The 19,144-nt window shown below is 33.1% G+C and overlaps 1 protein-coding gene across 3 annotated transcripts in view; it reads right to left on the reverse strand.

Annotated features, from left to right (window-relative positions):
- Positions 1 to 19,144, reverse strand: part of LOC118180867 (uncharacterized) — a 126,655-nt gene that overhangs the window by 62,425 nt on the left and 45,086 nt on the right. Inside the window, exon 2 of one of the 3 annotated variants that reach the window (XM_085820682.1) lies at positions 18,489 to 18,598. The exons of 1 other annotated variant lie outside the window; for it this stretch is intronic. The gene's annotated coding sequence lies outside the window, so the exon portion shown is untranslated. Of the gene's footprint in view, positions 1 to 16,778; positions 17,282 to 18,488; positions 18,599 to 19,144 lie in introns of those variants that run through there. One more of the 3 variants, XM_085820681.1, reaches the window with a different exon arrangement.

Raw genomic sequence — 19,144 nt, forward strand, 5'->3', positions numbered from 1 at the left:
CAAAAAAAGAGTGGAGAACTATGAATTAAAAGTGATTATAATATGCATCGATACAGATAACAAAGAGTGTTTTATGACCAATTCTTCCAAAATGCGTCATTAAATCACTAAGGGCAAATTCTACAGAATATTTTTCAAAGCGTTGTGTATTCCCAATTTTGTTATGAATGCCCTTTAATTTACCATTAATATCTCTATTAACTGTTTCGAAAGGGAATCTCCATTTCCTTATATGTTGTTTCTATGGCCGTCAAGGGAAAAATTTCAAAAATTTCTTCATTCTTTTCTATATACAAGTACTCTCAGTGCGCCGTTGGGGGAGGGGGGGGAACAAAATACCACGCATGTTTTTGCACTTTTATCAATTGCACTGATAGCTTCAGTTTTCAAAAACTAAATAACTGATACAAATGTGATCTAAAATTGAGTTGAAATACAAGCAACCAAGGATAGTTACTGAAATTTAAATCTCTCTTTACTTATTCCTTGGTACTTAAAGACGATGATCTCCGATTTCCTGAACATAATGACATAAATATGTGCTTTTCAGTGAAACACCAAAATGCGCACTTGTAATTTTAATTCTCTATACTTTGAAACTGTTGAGGCTTATACGCGTTTTGGGGGCCCAGGTTAAGTTTTAGGTCACAACAAGAGCATCAAGTATGGATTTTGCTTAATGAATGTTGATGTTCATACGACAGGAAAGGATTTAATTTACAACCACTAAAAGGGTTTAATACAGAGAAGTCACAGATTCATTAATTATAGTACCTGCACTGTTCTGATAACGACAAATGGTAGTATTCGATCCTAGCCACGGACTTTGATAATCAGTCCTCAGCTTCAACTGCTTTATAAGGTCAATTTAATCACAAAATGTGTTCCATTAATTTACAATAATACACTATTAAGAAATTTTACACAAAGTGAAAAATTCTATGCAAGATGCACTTGATATAATGTGTTCAAATGTAGTGATGGCATACAAAGATGCAGTTAATATCTTTCTAAATGTTATACTACTCAGTTTATTCTTTTGTTTATGAAATGAAAGACATTCAAAATTTCCTGAAACACAGCTCAGTTAACCTTTTGAATATACATTTACTAAACATATATTAGAAACTGATCGTAATTTCTTCAACGATTTAGGTATTTCCTGAAGTTCGCAGGAGAGCGGGGGGGGGAACGCATTTTCGTTATTCACGGTCGAACTGCTTTAAATGCAATCATCAGTGCAATAGAAATTGAGGCTAGATTACATGGTAGTTTCTTAAAGTAGTCTTTGAACTGATCTGATTCAACCTCGAATGCCAGAGATCTATGTAGTTGTTGAAACGAGAATAAGGATACAGGAGCTTTGGGTGATACGAATTTTAAAAGACACAATTCGATCAGTATAAACATTCGAAGCTTTTTATTTACTTATTTATATATTTATTTATTATTATGCGACAGATTGACAATAAAGAGCAATAGTCAACCAATCAGACAAAGAGGGGAATACTAAATACGAAATCATTCATAAAATCCATGAAACATTTTTAAAATGCGTTGCAAACAAACTATGTAACTATTATTTACATTTTATGCCGTTACAAGTGTAATAAAATTTGGCATTTGTTACATAGTTTGTTTGCAACGCATTTTAAAAGTAGTTTGAAGTACTTTAATAATTGTAAATGTTTACTTTGCATATTATTGTATTATCGTCTTTGGCAACAGATTTTATCTTCGGAATCCAATTTGTTGAAAAAAAAGATAACGAGTTTTTGATTACTGAGTCGGTGAATGAAAATTACATTTCGTTTTGATATGGTAATCTTTTTATCTTTTCGTAGTTCAGTCAAACATCCTTGGAATAGTAAAATTTTGTCTGCATCTTATTACGTTGTATCAAATGAGAATTCATAACAAGTGTACTTATACACTCAACTAGAAGCAAATTCATTGAAGATTTACATATTAAAAAAAAAAAAAGAAAGTTTCGTGTGCCCACCTTTGCTAGTATGGCAGATATCTATGCATCAGCGAAAGGATTTATTAGACCATATTGAAAAGCTGGTCGATGCCATAAGTTAAATGAAAGCAGAGATGATAATCTCTTTTCATTTAATCGTTAGCCAATTCATTATCACAACTATCATTCACAGTTTACAATTTTCCACAATTCAGACAATAATTTCAGTCTTTACTATAACTTGGCCTCTCCGTATTCCATACCAGAATACAAATGAGTAGCGAACATTTAAACTGAGTTTTTTCTTCCCTCCCCCTCTGAGACAGAGCGGGTTTGCAGCACAAGAAAGTGCCTTTGTGTACTAACTTCTGTTAAAACAAAAAGGTTACTTTAACCTTCTCAGGATCACTGCTCTCGAACATAGCGATGATTCCCTTCACGTCTGTTAGGGATATTAGATTAAAATAGCATTACTAGATCCTATATGTGCATACAAAAGAGAAAAAGATGACGCATTAAAGCAATGGTCACTTCATTTTTTGGATTTAATCCCATGTGACCTTTTCGTGTGGAAGGGATGTTGCCTTTATGCCTCCACTCCTTGGAATGTTGCAAGAATGTTGCCTTTATGCTTCCACTCCTTGTTATTTCTAGGATCTTTACAACCGTATCACTGATATTGTTATACTGATCAATCATATTGCATTGGCACGCAAAGCGGGACGAAAGGAACTGCCAATATAGATTTTAAAATGATGCAAAAAAGAAACCTTATTTTGGCATAGATTTTGAATAAAACTCTATTAATTTAAAAGGCGATCAGGCACAATTTCCAGAAGCAAGGAAAAAAAATTTCCCTGCGTTTGATCGCCCTCGAAATCAATACAGCTTTATTTAAAATCGAAGCCAAGTAAGGTTCCTGTTTTGCCTCTTTCAAATTCTATACTGGCGTGTTTCTCTTCCATTTGATATCGCACATATGCCTACCGTATCTACAAAATTTGACACATTAAGCATTTGTGAAATAAAAACTAGTCATTTTACATCTATTTCAATGCAATTAAATTTGGTATAGGTTGCGTAGTTTATTTGTTCCGAATTTTTAAAATGTCTTATAGAATTATGAATCACTTGGTTTAATGTAAATATTATAATAACAACAGAATCTACAGTGAATGTACGCAATAATTATCTAGCGGCTACTCTTTTTTTGCTTTACAGAAGCTCTTTACTGTATTCAGAAGGAGCCGAAATGAATAGAATTTTTCAGGCCTTTCAGTAGATTGATAACTAGCAATTCAAACTCACTATACTAGCTCTCCAGGAACTATACATGGATAATAATTATTGCGTTCATGAAAGAGCGATTAAAAAAGTCTTTGTCCCTAACTATAGCATTCTTTTGGGAGCTCTCAGTATTTACTTTATCGGAAATATCTATATATGTAACATATTCTACATACGGAAAAAATACGATTTTCAGAATTATACCATTATTCTGGGGCTTCCTAAAATCCCAGTTTCAATACATGTGTGTTTAAAGCGGTAAATAGCATCAAGAGAAAAATCTATCTGGATGGCAGTCCTCTGTAACTACTTCCAAACGTTTGCTACATAATACACCTGGCTTTTGGAAAATCAATGACACTGAGGGAACTCCCCAATAAACACATTCCCGAGATTATTCCAGTGTCGGTAAATTGGTTTCTGAAATATTATACGCATGCTTCAATGGTATTTTTCAGCTTTAATTAACCTTTTTAAAAATTCCCAGGATGCTTCCACATTTCGGCAGTTTTACAACCTAAAACATGGAGTATTTGCAGGTTCACGTAATTGTTTTAATTTAAGCAAATTTATTTGAAGTTTGCTGCACAGACGTGCTTTGACGATGTGTGTGTGCAATTCATATGCTAAATTTCTATTTTACAAACAAACAACAGAAATTAATATAGAAGACACTTCTACAGCTGAATCGTGTAGTAAAAATTAAACAATTTATTTAATTGTTATTGTTGGAAAAAAGCAAGATTTAACATGCGATTACGAAATGGCCATTTTGGATTTTAAAAATATTTTTATTCAAAAAGTATTTATTTTTATCTAAATATTTATTTAATTTAAATAGTTAATTTTGCAAGCATTTATTTTTATTTTTTCACCACATATTAATTCTATGCTACATGTTAATTAAATTTAATTCTCAACACAAGTTAATTAAATTCTTCGACAGAAAAAATGAGAAAAGTAATGCATATATTTGGCGCTTGACAAATATATGCATTACTTTTGTCACTTTTATGCTTTTTTTTAGCCCAAGACGGAAGTTAGACCGGAATCGAAACCTCGAAACGGTATTTTGCGTCGAAACACTTAAATGCGTTGTATCACTTTTCAAACTGTTTCCACCAAATTTTATCGCCCTGTGTTACATTTAAAGAAATTAAATAATGAATGATCTGCATGGATGTATGTATGTTTCTCGTAATTTGAGAAGAAAACGGTACCTAGAGCCATCAAATTTTGAATAACGTGATCCTCCACCCGAATATGGGCACCTGAAAGCCCGAATTTTGAAATGCTTTTATTATCTATTTCCTATTTTGTAAAATAACAAATTTTCGACCAACAAACTCAACGATTTCAAAGTGACTATCGGAAATTTTAAAAATATGCTGTTTTTAAATATTTTGTGATTTTGCCATTGAATCCAATTTTATGTGGCGTAAGCGCCAAGAACGTGATATTTAAAAAAAGTAAACACACAAAACGTCAATAATAAAAAGATCAAAAAAAGTTTTTTAAAGCCATCTTAGAAAACTGAACACTCATTTTATAAACTGAGAAAAGGCTTGGGAAGAGGGGATTTATGCTGTGACGATTAGACACATGCACCTCTCGGAGTTCCAAGTGCTTAATGAGAACTTCCTGTTTTGTTCAGAGACAAAATGGACAGTAGAACTTTGAAGAAATGTGCAGCGGAAACTCCCTCGTGTGGTTTCCGGCAATAAGGGAGTAATTATTCTCTTTCCAAGTTTCTTAACAAAACGAAGAGAGAGTTTTGTGTAACAGCTTTTTGATGCTGTAAACGAGAGATAGCGGACGCATTTTAGCGTCCTCGCTGCGTCAGCGGCTTTTGTTTAATTTATGGCTGTAATGATTCAGTTATTTTACTATTTAATCAAGAATTTCTAATTAAGTTTTTAAAATAAATATTTTAAAAGACAACCTGTCTTTTCTTGCACCCAACACGGGTGTTCTGATGTTACAATGGCAACAGTTAGCGCTGCATCGGGAATTGTATACCGCTATGATGCTTTTAAAAGTTTTCTAATTTTGTTGTTGAACTGTATATGGCGTAACTGCGAAGAAAATTGTGCTTAATAAATAATAAGCTAAATGGACCAAAAAAATGAATTAGTAAGTGTGAATGCAACAGCAGACTAGTAGACTGCGAGCTCAGCGAGAATGTAAAAAATCTTAACAGACCCCTTGAGGCGAATTCACCTCATATGCGGTCAGGTCGTAAATTTAGAACCCCTTTTTTTCACGGGGGGCTGAAAAGGAGGGGATAATCTTGCTCCTGGTCTTGAGAAAATGTGGGGTCGTTTAAACATCTAACTTCTCTACATTCAGTTTTATACAGAGGAAAATACAAATTGAATTCTTCGAATGAATGCAATTTTGTACAATGAAAATGTATTACTTAACGATAAACTGTAAGATAAATAACGCCTTTTTTTAAAGCTATAGGTGTAGAAAGACAGATATTTGTTACACGAATGAATTTGTAGTAAATATTGAGTTTTTCATTTCGAATGCTATGTTCCATGTACGCGAAGTAGCTGAGTATGCGAGATAATAGTCATAACCGAATGGCTTTCAACCTTTTCACGGCTAAGGACTGTTTCTCAATTACATTGTGGTCGCTGCTTTTTGGTTAATTTTCTAATGACATATAAACAATAATTGTTTTTATTTGAGACTTATGAATAAAATAACGCAAACTAGACTGCAGAAAATTCTTAAGAATGAAGTTAAATAATACTGAAAAATACATTATTGATGCACTTTTGTGTTTTATATGTAGTAGTATTAACTACTACTATAATCCTTAAATGGAATCCTTAAATTATATCTATGTATAGGTATATATAAATGGAACCAAATATAGAACAAGGTATAAAATATCTTTATTATACAATGTACATTACCATACGTATATTTACGTAATATCAATATAAATAGTTACTTAGGTTTCGTACATATATAATTTATTTTTATATTTTGTATTTTTTGTATTAGATTCAGTATTGTATACGTATCTGAAGTTTAATTTGCTCTCTTTTTGGGTTACGACTTTACGTGAGAAAGAATTGTTACGGCCTTCATAGGGATTACATTATATACAATCAGTTAGGATCCGACTTTTCCTTTCTTTTAATCATTATATATATTGAAATACTACTTGATAAGTATACATAAAATATAGCAGTTTTTTAAGGTACTTATTTATATATCTATTGTTTGGTCCGGTTTGTTTGATTATAGCAAAGCATTCGATGGTTATTTGCCTAAGGATAAAGGTGCCTCGTGGAGAACTTTCTAAGTAAAACTGACTCTTATGCACGTTACACGTGGGGAAAACCTCGAAAACGCCAATACAGCATCCCCGTCGATCCGGATTCGAGCCCCGGATCGACCTGCCAGAGTTCAACGACTTTACAGCTCAGCCGCTAGTGAGCCACACACACACACACACACACATATATATACAGGGTTTGGACAAAAACATGGAAACACCTTTAAAAAAACATGTTTCTTTGCTTAATATGGTGTAGGAAACCCGTTGGCATCCAAAACAGCTTGCAGTCTTCTCGGAATGGATAAATACAGTTCCTGCATGTTTGCCAAGGGAATATTATACCATTCTTCCTGGAAAACGCTGGCAAGATCAGATAACGATGTTGGCGGTGGATGACGAGAACGCACTTTCCGTTCCAATGTAGACCACAAAGGTTCGATAATATTCAGGTCTGGTGACTGTGGGGGCCAGGGAAGATGGGACAACTCAACCTCGTGCTCAGAAAACCAGTCCTGGACAATGTGAGCTGTGTGAACAGAGGCTTTGTCGTCTTGGAAGACAGCATCACCATCGGGGAACAAAGTTTGTACCATGGGATGAACTTGATCGGCCAAAATGTTCACATAAGTCTTGGCAGTCATGTGCCCTGACACAGTTATCATGGAGCTAGCAGAGAACCACGATATGGCTGCCCAAACCATAACAGAACCCCCGCCATGTTTCACTCTTGGCAACAAGCAGTCTGTATTATAGGCTTGAGATGGCGTTCTCCAGACGTAACCTCGGCCAGAAGTGGGAAACAATGTGAAAGAAGACTCGTCAGACCATATTACTCGCTTCCACTGCTCTTAGTCCAGGCTTTATGACTTAAACACCACCTTTTCCTGTTACGGGCATTAGCATCACTGATGAGTGGCTTCTCAATTGCAGCACGGCCACCAATTCTCTGTTTATGAAGCTCCCTTCTAATTGTTTTGGTACTCACAGGGTTCGTTAACACAACATTCATTTCAGCAGTAACTTTTGCAGCTGTGGTCTTCTTATTTTTCGTCACAATTGCCCTTAATGATCGTCTGTCACGATTACTCAGGACACACTTTCGTCCGCGCTGTGATTTAGCAGATGATGTTTTGCGCTTTTCAAATATGCGGAATAAATCTTCGATACAGTACCTCTTGAAACACTAAACACCTCGGCTACCTTGCTTACGGAAGCACCTACCATACGTGCTCCAACAATTTGCCCACGTTCGAAATCTGTTAACTCTGACATAATGCAATGACAAACTCACATAACAGTACTCCGACAACAACTGAACTGTTTAGCACATTTACGAAGTTGTATAGGTGGCGTCAGTAGTCAAAAACGCCAGCGCCACCTACATATTTCATTAAAATCAATCTTTCTTTTCAAACATGCATTTCATAAGGTGTTTCCATATTTTTGTCCATCCACTGTACATCCACACATATACATTAAATAGTATTTACATGTCGTTTATAAAGTATAATTGAGTGCAATTTAATCATAAAGAGTTAGAAAATATTCTACGGAATTACTTCACTTCGTAGACTTTTTGTTAAGCTTCACCATATTTCTTAAAGAGAATCTCAATGCTAGTTCCATTTCCAAGCTGTTTATGTACCTTACTTTTCATGCTTTGAATTATATTTAGAAAATTATTTCACTTGGTTATAGCTGAAAATGCAGTTTTTTTATTGAAGAATTTAGGGGTAAGAAGAGAATTATGCCCTTTTCTAATTATTCTTGAAGCTTTTAAATTTTTTTTCCGTATTAAAATCCGTATTAATATAAAATCCGTATTAATGTGCGCTTTTTTTTTTAAGCGCACATTAATACGGATCACTTAACTAAAGTGCTCGATACAAGACAAATTAATTAGCTACTAAATTTTGAATTTCGTTGAGTAAAAATGAATTCATCTCCATTCTATAAGAAAGTAAATATTCAAAAAATATTTTTTTTTCTTTCCCCCCCCTATTCTCGCAGTCATAATATTCTTAAATATTCAGCTAATTCATATTCAAATATTCCAATCAATTACAATAAGTAATAAATCGATACAGTAAATAAATAATTAAAATCAATTAAATGGAATTTTAATTGATTTTAATTGCCATTTTCCCTCTGATAAACCCCTCTTTAGAGTTCAATAGCAGTCGATCAGCTTTTGTTGGGGGTTCATTTTTCTTTATGGTATGCTTACGTTATATATGTATGTATTATGGATTGCTCATACTCGTCAATTGAAGCTTTTAATATCTTTTGGAAAAAATCAATATGAGAATCCAGAAAATCATTCTTAGCGACGCTAAAACTATTATTGCTAGGCATTCTCATGCCACAGTGTTTAAAAAAAATCCCATTGTTTAAAGGTAGATTCTATGCTCATATTTTAGTCTAAAATTAAAAGCTGTGAGTCAAAAGTAAGGGGGGTTGCTCTTAGAAAGCCTCAATTAGAAGTAGTTATAGGAAATGTTAATCAATACTTATAATCTTACGGATTAAACACTTATTCCCTATTTGATCACGTGTATGGCAAACACGTGATCAAATTATTCCAGTAATAATCAGAACAATGGGGGCCATTATTCTTAACTATAATTTACTAATGCAAATTCTATTTTGGTTTCAAATGGCTTTCATTAATTACGTTAATGGTATACTGATACTGAATGAAACCTAAAAACACTTTTTTTTTAAATATATCTTCCCTTATGATCCCTGACACAGCCGTTTACTTTCCCCTTCCGTAATTAACGTCAGTCTCCTGCTCTTGACCGCATTTGCCAAGCCACCCTTGAGGCGACCGTTAAAATTTAAAGCCTTTGAGTTTTTTTTTTTTTTTTTCCTTAAGTTTGTTTTAAACTTTATTATATACAAAAATTACTTATTCTGTATTCTTAGAGAAAACGTAAATAAAGGGTGTTTATAAAGTCCCGGACCCATTTTGATGTTTAATAACTCATAAAATAATGAAGATATAAACAAACTTATGGCATTTATTGATGGAATAACTTATATATTTTCCTTTTCAGGTTTGAATATCTTTACGTTTGTAAATATCGTCTGCGCGTGTGGTTAATTTCAGATAATTTCATTTTCCAGTCTAAATATCTGTACTTTTCAAAATATCGTCTGCTTATTAATTGCATTTTTCTCTCTTTTGTTTTTGGCATCTTTCTGCCATTGTTAATCGCCATAATGTGCGCATATGGGGATCTGAAAACCCCCATGAATACCGTGAGGCACAAAGAGATTCCCAAATGTTAATGTGTGTTGTGTACTAATGCACGACCGAGTCATGGGGGCCTTTCTTTTTTACAGAAAAGACGGTCTCATCAGTCGTATACTTAGAAATGTTGGAAAACTTCGTATTTCCACAACTAGAAGAGCTTCAATCACATGTCTTTTTGCAACAAGATGGTGCACTACCTCATTGGGATACCATCATTCGTAGTTCTTTGAATAACCATTTTACAGGAAGATGGATTGGGCGAGGAGGTCCAATTCCTTGGCCACCCAGATCACCTGATATAACGCCGCTGGACTTTTTCCTTTGAATATTTGTAAAGGACAACGTTTACAGGAGGTGAGTGTTGAACATTGATGACCTAAAAGCTAGAATTACAACCACAATAGCCTCTGTGGATGCCGACATGCTTGCCGGTACCTGACGTGAAATTGAATATCGACTTGATATTCTCCGTGCTACGAAGAGGGCACACGTGGAATTTCATTGACAAGGGTCATGAGACTTTTTGAGTCTATCTAATCATTTATGTTATTAATTTTAATCTCTTTATTATTTTATGAGTTATTAAACATCAAAATGGGTCCGGGACTTTATAAAGAACCTGTATTTTTAATCATGCAGCAAATGTAATCGTAGTATTCGTATTCACACAGCAAACAAGGTCTTCATTAGGATTAAGATTTCCAATAATGCTTAAAAAGGGCTATAACACCCGTACCATGAATAACTTTGTGAAATGCATCCCAAATTTGTTTTTGCATGAACTAGTGCTAAAAATTAAAAAATAGGACAAATAAAAAACCGTACAGAATTTTCATGTCTGAAAATAAAACATTAATTGTTCTAGAACAAAATAATTCGAAACATCTTCTAATCAAATTTTAATTTATTTTTTATACATATAAAAATATTTTTTATTTCATGAATTGACAAAAAAAAAAAAAAAAAAAGCTATATGTACACATATTAATCAAATTACCATTCAGGAAAAAAATAATCTTTCATCAATTCAGGAGCAAAAAGGTGCAACTTACAATCCTTCTTCATTGCAACCTGTTGTCATTTCATTCCGACTGAAGTCAAAGTTTTAAAAATAAAAGAAAAAAATATTTCATGAAATAAATTAAAACTAAGAGAAGAAAAAGGAAACTTGTCGTACACAGTTGTACTAATGCAGCTTTTATTTTGAAGATTTCAATCACAAAATTCAGGTATCTAGTAAATTTTCAAATTTAAAATTACCTCAGAAAATTTTAACACAATTGGATTAGCACACCTAGTCTAAAAATTTTCTCTTGGATACGAACAGTTTTGCCAAAATTAAATAAATTCAAGCGGCGATCTTCGCAAAGGCATCGTGAAAGACGTGTTATTTCTTTGTCGTGCAAAAAGAAAACTAGATAATTTTTAAACTGTACTAACAAAAATAAAATTCTGCTAAAAAACGAATTCAATATGCTTAAGATTCACTACAGTCAGAATAAGTACATACGTAAACTTTAATTCAAATGCTAGGATAGCATTCAGCTTACAATACTAAGCATAAAAATTGCCATCCACAAAATACACAAATCGAACATATAAAGCTAACCACAAAATGCTTTACAATAAGCGTAAATGGGGGGAAGGGAAACCCACGACTGCAGATCAAAATTTACAGCAATGCTTTTTTTTAAAAAAAATGGGGGTAAGAATGCCAAATATATATAAATCAGAATTCAAGCCTATTAGGTCTAAGGACAATCATAGCAAGACTAGGGGAAAAACATAAAAAACACTTTATTATACATCATACGATGTGACAATGAACACAATGGGAACCATTTTAGATAAGTAGTGACGAATCAAAAGATCTTAGCTACAGTCATAGACATCAGAATATGAATCATCGAGTGTTTCTATGAATTGATGTGACACTTGACGAAAAGTCAGTGAAAAAGAAACAATAAATACAATTTAAAAATAACTAGAATTTCGTATACGTCGTTCATTAAACAGTAAAAACAAACGTAAAACTAAAATAATATTAGACTCAATACAATTTTATCTTTTTCTATATAATTACTATAACAAAGAATAAAGAAATGAGAAAAGTGGATAAGCAACTGAATTCAAAAATACCCTTTCAAAGAAATAGAAAGCCCGGTAGGTAAAGTAGCATGACATTTTCAGAAAGGAAGCTTACTTTAGACCACACGACGTTTTACACATCAATGTGTGGACTACGAAGGAATCATCATTGGTCGAGGTTATGTCATTGATATTTTGACTCAGGTTCAAATTCCGGCACACGGGCTATCTGCATGGGCATTTCTGTGGGTTTTCCGTTGAGTAAAGCGGATATAAGCCAAGTTTCCTTCAGGAAAAATGATATCCATCCCGTTAGGTCAGTTGTTCTCGACTTTCCCCCCTCCCACGCATTCCTTTAACCATTGCTAAAAGATGACACCCCCCCTTTCTAAACGTGCATAATACATAAAACGTTTATATGGATTTAGATTACTTTCGAACACATTTTATAAATTACACAACAAAAAGTATACAAAATGTTTATTAATACCGCAAAAAGTAGTTTTATACTCGTATATATATATTCATGAAATAAAATTAAATACTTAACAGCTAAATGACCGCGTTTTCCCCTTGAAACTATGAAATTTCCCCTCGGTTGAGAACATCTGCCTTACGCACATAGTCCTTGCCTACTTTGCAGTAATTAAACAAACCAAACCTGTGAATCATGGCAAACGCATGAGAGCTGTTTACCTAATGGAAGGGTTGCTTTCGTGGAGGACCCTTTAACCCGTTCAGTTTTATTGGTGCGTTAGCCACCTTGATATGTGGAGGCCAATTTTTATCGATAATAGAGACTGTTTTCAGTGCAACAGGTCTCATCTAATGGTTTATGCGCATGTATTTTCTTATTCTTCTTGTGGATATTTGCTTTTGAATACTGTTTGTGGAACGATTTGGTAGTAGGAACTTATTAATATGTTGCAAGGGAGTTCTAACACCTATAAACAATATTTTGTTGACTATACTTTTTTACTTTTGAAGACGACTAAATAAATCCAGGGCTGAAAGAGTTACAACAAATTACCTTCGATATCTTTTAGGTTATTTCATCATACCATTCGCAATTTGCAAATTGTTCTACAAGGGGTAGAGCTTTGTCGTTCAGGTACTCTGGTGTACCAAACACCGTTCCACGGAGAAGCTACAATGAATTAGAACGTAAATAACAGAAGCAAGATTAGATTACGTTTGGTTTGAAAACTTTTTTAAAGGTGAGAACTCCTACAACTTCCGGATAACTTAATAAAGAATCTGCACAAAAACATTTCAATAAGTGCAAAGGAAGATAAAAATGGATGATATACAAATACACAAACGCAAACACAAATTGAATAGAGAATAAAAATAGCCAAAAGAATGTAAATTACCATTAAACGAGCCCTCAAAAGAAAAAACCATACAGAAGAAAGGGAAAGTTGTGTGAATATTTTTTAAATTTTCAGAACTTAGACTTGAGAAGCTACGAAGAAAAATACGAGAGGTAATATGGTAGAGGTAAAAACAAATAAGTAAAAAACATTTCATATTCTTCCCAGGTGAATTAATTTCTGCTTTAGAATTACAATTCTTCCTCGAAATGAATTATTAAACGTTAAAATCACATTGCGAAGTAGACACACACATATATATATATAATATATTATATATATAATTTATTTAAAGAAATATTGATTATATTATCTCCCAATATTAATTTTAGTAGAAGTATAGGAGATAGGTTTGGTTTGGTTTATTTAATTATGGCAAAGCACACTAGGTGCCTGAGGGTAGGGCTGCCTTCGTGGAGGACTTTCTAAGGGAAACTGGCTCGTATACACGTTACACATGAGGAAAACCAAAGTATACGAGATAATATAATCAACATTTCTTTAGTAAATAAATTATTATTATCTTACTTTGCCGCTATTACGCAAGTATTAGAATAACGTGTTTTCGAACTAAGTGAATTTAAGAGCATACAACATTATATATATATATAAACACACATTGTTTTACTATGAGAGGCAGCGAATGTGTCGGGGAATGGTCTTGTGCAAGAATAGTTAAATCTTTACTTGAATATTTAGTTATGTTTTGTTTTTGACTAGTACTTCGAATCAATTTGGCCAACTTCTAAATAGTTACTTAAATATCCTATTAAGGTTTGTTCTTAACTAGTTTTGGATCAATATATTCCCGATTAGGGTTTTTCAATTGGTTCTTGCATATTAAGACGACGAAACATATCGGCTTTTGTTAATTATTGTTAATTGGTCGGAAACTGGTTTGTTCCCCTTGAAAATTCAATTAATTTCCATTTATTAGCAATAATTGTTTCATTTTTTTCTTCATATATTCGTTCTGTACTGTTTTCATGAATTAATTTTTGTTTTTTACTTACTTTAAACTACACTAATAATTTTTTTTATTACACTAGCATTTAAGTTCACTTTTTATTCATTTTCTAATTACTTATCTTTTTCTAAATAATTCAAAACCTGATCTAATATATATGCGTTAAATTTTCAATCTTTAAATACTTTTTTTCTATCCCCTTCAAAATCTAAAACACCATTTACATGTTGCTTTTTAATCTTTTAACGCCTCCTCGAAATAAAAGCTGGCGTGAGTTTGCTTTTCAAAAGGTACCAAGTTTATAAGCATGTACATATTAGGTGGCTTAAATGTTTACATGTATTTTGTATTAAAAATTTTCAACTACACTTTAACATATAGTTGAACTTCAGTCTCTCAAGTGTAGTTTAATACTGATGAGGAAAAGGGGGCAATATGTTTTACATAAAAGGTTCATCCACGCATTGTGACACACAGCTACATAAACAATATTACAAACGACTCAACTTTATTTCCCGTTGTTATTGTTTCATATTACCAAACTGCAGCAAACTCCTTGAGTTACGCTGAATAAACATTTCCAAGGGAGCTACAAACTCAGTACGGAACACTGCTTTAAACAGTAAATTTTTGTTTTGTACTGCCCTCGAAAATCTTGAATTTTATTAAAAGTGGACTTGGAAAAAATTATCTAAGTCGGTAAAATTTATGTTACCGCAGTTGATATAATGGTTAGTTTACGCTAGCTATACCATTCTGCCCAGGTTCTAGTCCTACAAAGCATAGACATCTGTCACACTGGGATCAATGGGGGAATGGGGTACTTAAAATCTATCGATCAGAGAGTTCTATTATTTGATGTTATGGAAAGAGTAGGCACAAGGTTCTCTATCAAAATCGCCTAGAAACTTACGCAGATAGCACTCATATGTTTTACCTCGTTTAAATAATCCAGTAAATTCATTCGAAAATGTCTCTGCCATTTTTACACGTACATAGGTACAATTTTGATCAACTCAAAAATATTATTAATAGTTTACTAAATAATATTTCATTTTATATAAAACATATAAAATGTCAAGGTTTTATTTTTACAGAACCCTCAGCAACACAGTATTCAATTTTATATTCATAACATTTTGCACCGTATTGCAAGAAACTGTAGCTGAAAGTTTTCATTTATTACTCGGAATCAAAATTTAAAATATTAAAAGCTGCGGTACTTTTTTCAAGCATTGCGTACATATGTCAAGTACGTGTAAGAATCAGAACAGATTTTTTTCAAATTAAACACATGAAAGTTTTCATTTAAATCAAAAACAAATTCCTTTTTAAAGTATCACCGTGTTTCAAGAACAAGAGATTTAAGCGGAGTTATTTCCCTATATGTTAACTTTAAGTACACTAATTTCATATTGAAAAGAAAATATGCATATTAAAAGTTTATCTCTGTTTGCGAAAGACGGCATTCACATAAAATAACTCTCAAGCCGAAATAGTGTTAGAAAAAAAGTTATTATCATCAATTTTATATGAAAACAGTTTTCAGTTCTTTTCAAGGTTTTTCCCAAAATCAATACATAACACTAAAAAACATCTATAATGATGCTGAAAGTAAGAATGATGTGATGCATACATGGTTCAAATAGACAGAAGAAATTGCATATGGTATATAATTTCACGATCCAGGACTGGAAGAGACACCAAGCACAATGGGACACTCACACTTAGGAGCAGAAACAATAGTGCAGCTACACTAAATCGGCGAAGGAGATTTGAAATACGACGAAATGTTTGACGACTTAGACTGATATTTTTCTATCCTATAGTTTTTCATAGGCAAACAGGTTTCATAGGTTCCTGCAAAACTACTCTAAACCTGCATATTTTTCCCCAATTAAAGTTAAACTTTTCTACAAATAACATAAAACAGATACAGGAAGATATTTTATTTCAACTTTTGCCCGCTTCCCTTCTTATTTAAGGCTAAAATATTTTTCAGATTTTTATCGTACACATAAAACCAAACAGATAGTAATGCAAGTCTTTCGTAAAAGTGAATTTCCTTAAAAGAATATATTATTCTTTGAAAAGTAGAAATAATAACTAAGCAAAAAGAAAAGGGGAGAATTTAAAATTAGGTATAAAAATAACCTTAGCTTGGTCTCACAAATTGAGGCTGCTATGTCGAATTTCAATTTTTATATTGCCTTGCTTTCCCCCCCCCTCTCCTGAAGAGGGATAAGTGTCTGATCACCCTCAGATCGATATTTTTCTCCCCCTTTTGAAAATCTACACCCAACTAAGGTTGATTTTTTGGCTAATTTTAAACTTTACATTACCACGCTTGTCTGCCATTTGAAATTACAAGGAATTACAAAAGCAATTAAAAGAAAACATTAAACATAAAATTATATGTACACTCAAAATTATAAAAGCATTACTTATGCTTACAGCAATTAAATTTTAAACTCAAAAGCATTAGAAATCTTTCAAGACACTGAAAAGAATAAAAAGCAACGTCTGTATTCTAATTAACTTACCTTATAATTATCTACATGGCACAATCAAATATGTACTGACTTCGCACTTAACACGTAAGCATAAATCTCACACTTGCCATAAGCGATCATAAAGAAAGAACATAAAAAGTTCCATTCCACTCACAAAATATAGCACAGCAGCACGGTATCCAACTATAATGCAAAGACAGCGAATATAAACTAATCCAATATTCCACACAACTGAGAAGCGCTTGTTGAGCGACCGAACAACACGCAATCAGGCAACCCACTGAGCCCAAACCGTACCTGTTCATGGAAGCTCGGAAACCGTATCTCTCCAACAACGCCCTCGGCCTACGAGAGGATAGAATAAAAAAACACCAAAAACAAAGTTGAATAGCTTAAATCTCGCGCAAGACTTACTGAATTTCATCGCCGCTGGGAAAGGGTAATTAAATTCAGGAATGATGAACAATCCACGAATCGCATGTAGTGGAAGCTGTGAATCTTTTGTCTCCAAAAAGCTTAAGAGCGTAAAACACTTCACCTTCAGTGACAGCATATATGGGCTTCCTTCTCCCTTTCCAATATTAAATTACGGCATCGTTGACGCTTGGTAGCGCATACTAAGTTGAAATGGAATTCTTTTCCGCAGTTATGCAGAAATGTTGCGAAAAGAGAATGGCAATGTCAGTCTTTTTGAATGAAAGGTGTTTGTCCACGCAAGGACAAACGAAATATGGATAGATTTCTTACACGTTCGAAGATAGTACATTAAATTTTTAAAAAAATAATAAAAAATAAGAACAACAACCTTATCTATTAAAAGCACAAAAATATCTTAATTTTTCCATTTCTTCACGTAATCAATATAACAAACTTTTAATTTGCCATTTCAAATAACACTTTTGATCAGCTAAGAACATGTATTATATTATACCTGCAACTGCTGTTTGCTCTGCCTACAGAAATAGTAAATTTCTCGTTTCTTATTTTTCAGATGCTCGTCAAAATGCTATTGTTGCACGCGTACGGCTTTGTTATAGATTGAATGCACACAGGTCCAATGATAGGTTTTTATCATAAGAAACACTTCAGAGATCTGAGACTTTCGCACAAAAATACTCCTATAAATCTTCCAATATCACAGAATATAGTCAGTAGTACTTCAAACTACTAAGAAAGTTAAACACAACGCAATGCAAAGTGCAACAAGAGAAGCTAAACCAAAGATAGCAATCGGAACTCACGCTGAGCTAACAGTTAATAACAACTCCTAATAGATGCTCTCTCCCGTCTTATATAGTTCTTACCCGACAGCCGAGATATTTCTAGTACTTTCTGCTTCTCGAAATTACTCGAAGGCAGACCGAATACGGTTACAGAGCATCTAAAATCAATTACAGTAATTACGGTGATACTGATATACTTATTACGGTAATACAGGCAAAATATCGCAAAGTGCGGCGCTTCTTGGCGATTTCTCGCCAAATTACCTAGATACCCTTATACTCACTGTTAAACAGACTTGCCCTTGTATTCTTACTTTTCCGTTTTAGCACGCCTCTCTAGATTTTTCATGTTACATTACACAGAAAAATACAACAATTTTACATATAATTGCACTAAAATCATCTATGTATGTACAAAATTCGTATTTTTGAAGCCATTTTATGTAAAACAAATTTTAAAAACTAGCTCCTATTCAAGTTTAACAATAAGACTAAACTAAATAACTAAACAATTCACTGCAGTCAGTCTGTTCACATGGAACCGAAGACGAATTTCAACGATCAGCAAGCAACCTTATCCATTCTGTCACTGGGTGGGTTTCAAAGAATTGAACTAATATCCCACGGCTGAAATTAGAAGAATGCATTACGAAAATTAATTGCAGCAGAATTTAAACACATGCCAAAAAAAAAGCATAAGTAAAAAAGCATATTAAATGAAATTGTAATATAAAAAATTAATAATTAATAATTTATTGGAAGGTTTCATGTTTTTCTGGTGTAGCTGCTTTCACAAAACAAAATATAAGGCAAGAACAAAATCCGTTAGTATTAATACTTAAAAAGCATTTCTTCCTCAAAGAGTTTATTACTATGTGAGAGAATGATGATAGTAATAAGAATTTTACAACCCGTTCCTTTTGTGCAGATTACCTGTTTTCCATTATAAAATTACATATATTCCTCTAACGAATGGAATGATGAGAAAGAGAAAATGTCAATTTTTAAATAATGCAAATGGCCGGTTTTCTGACTTAAAACTTTATTTCCTTCTTAGAAACAATATTTTTAAGCCGCGTTTCAATTGAAGTGGCGTTTTATTTCCTTATTCAAAACACTTAATTAGTCCTTAACATTCCTTATTCGAAAAAATTCTAAACACTTCTAAAATTT

The sequence above is a fragment of the Stegodyphus dumicola genome, chromosome 7 (assembly GCF_044657685.1).
Source record: "Stegodyphus dumicola isolate Sdum_Otavi_A_Nest chromosome 7, ASM4465768v1".
Lineage (NCBI taxonomy): Eukaryota > Metazoa > Arthropoda > Arachnida > Araneae > Eresidae > Stegodyphus > Stegodyphus dumicola.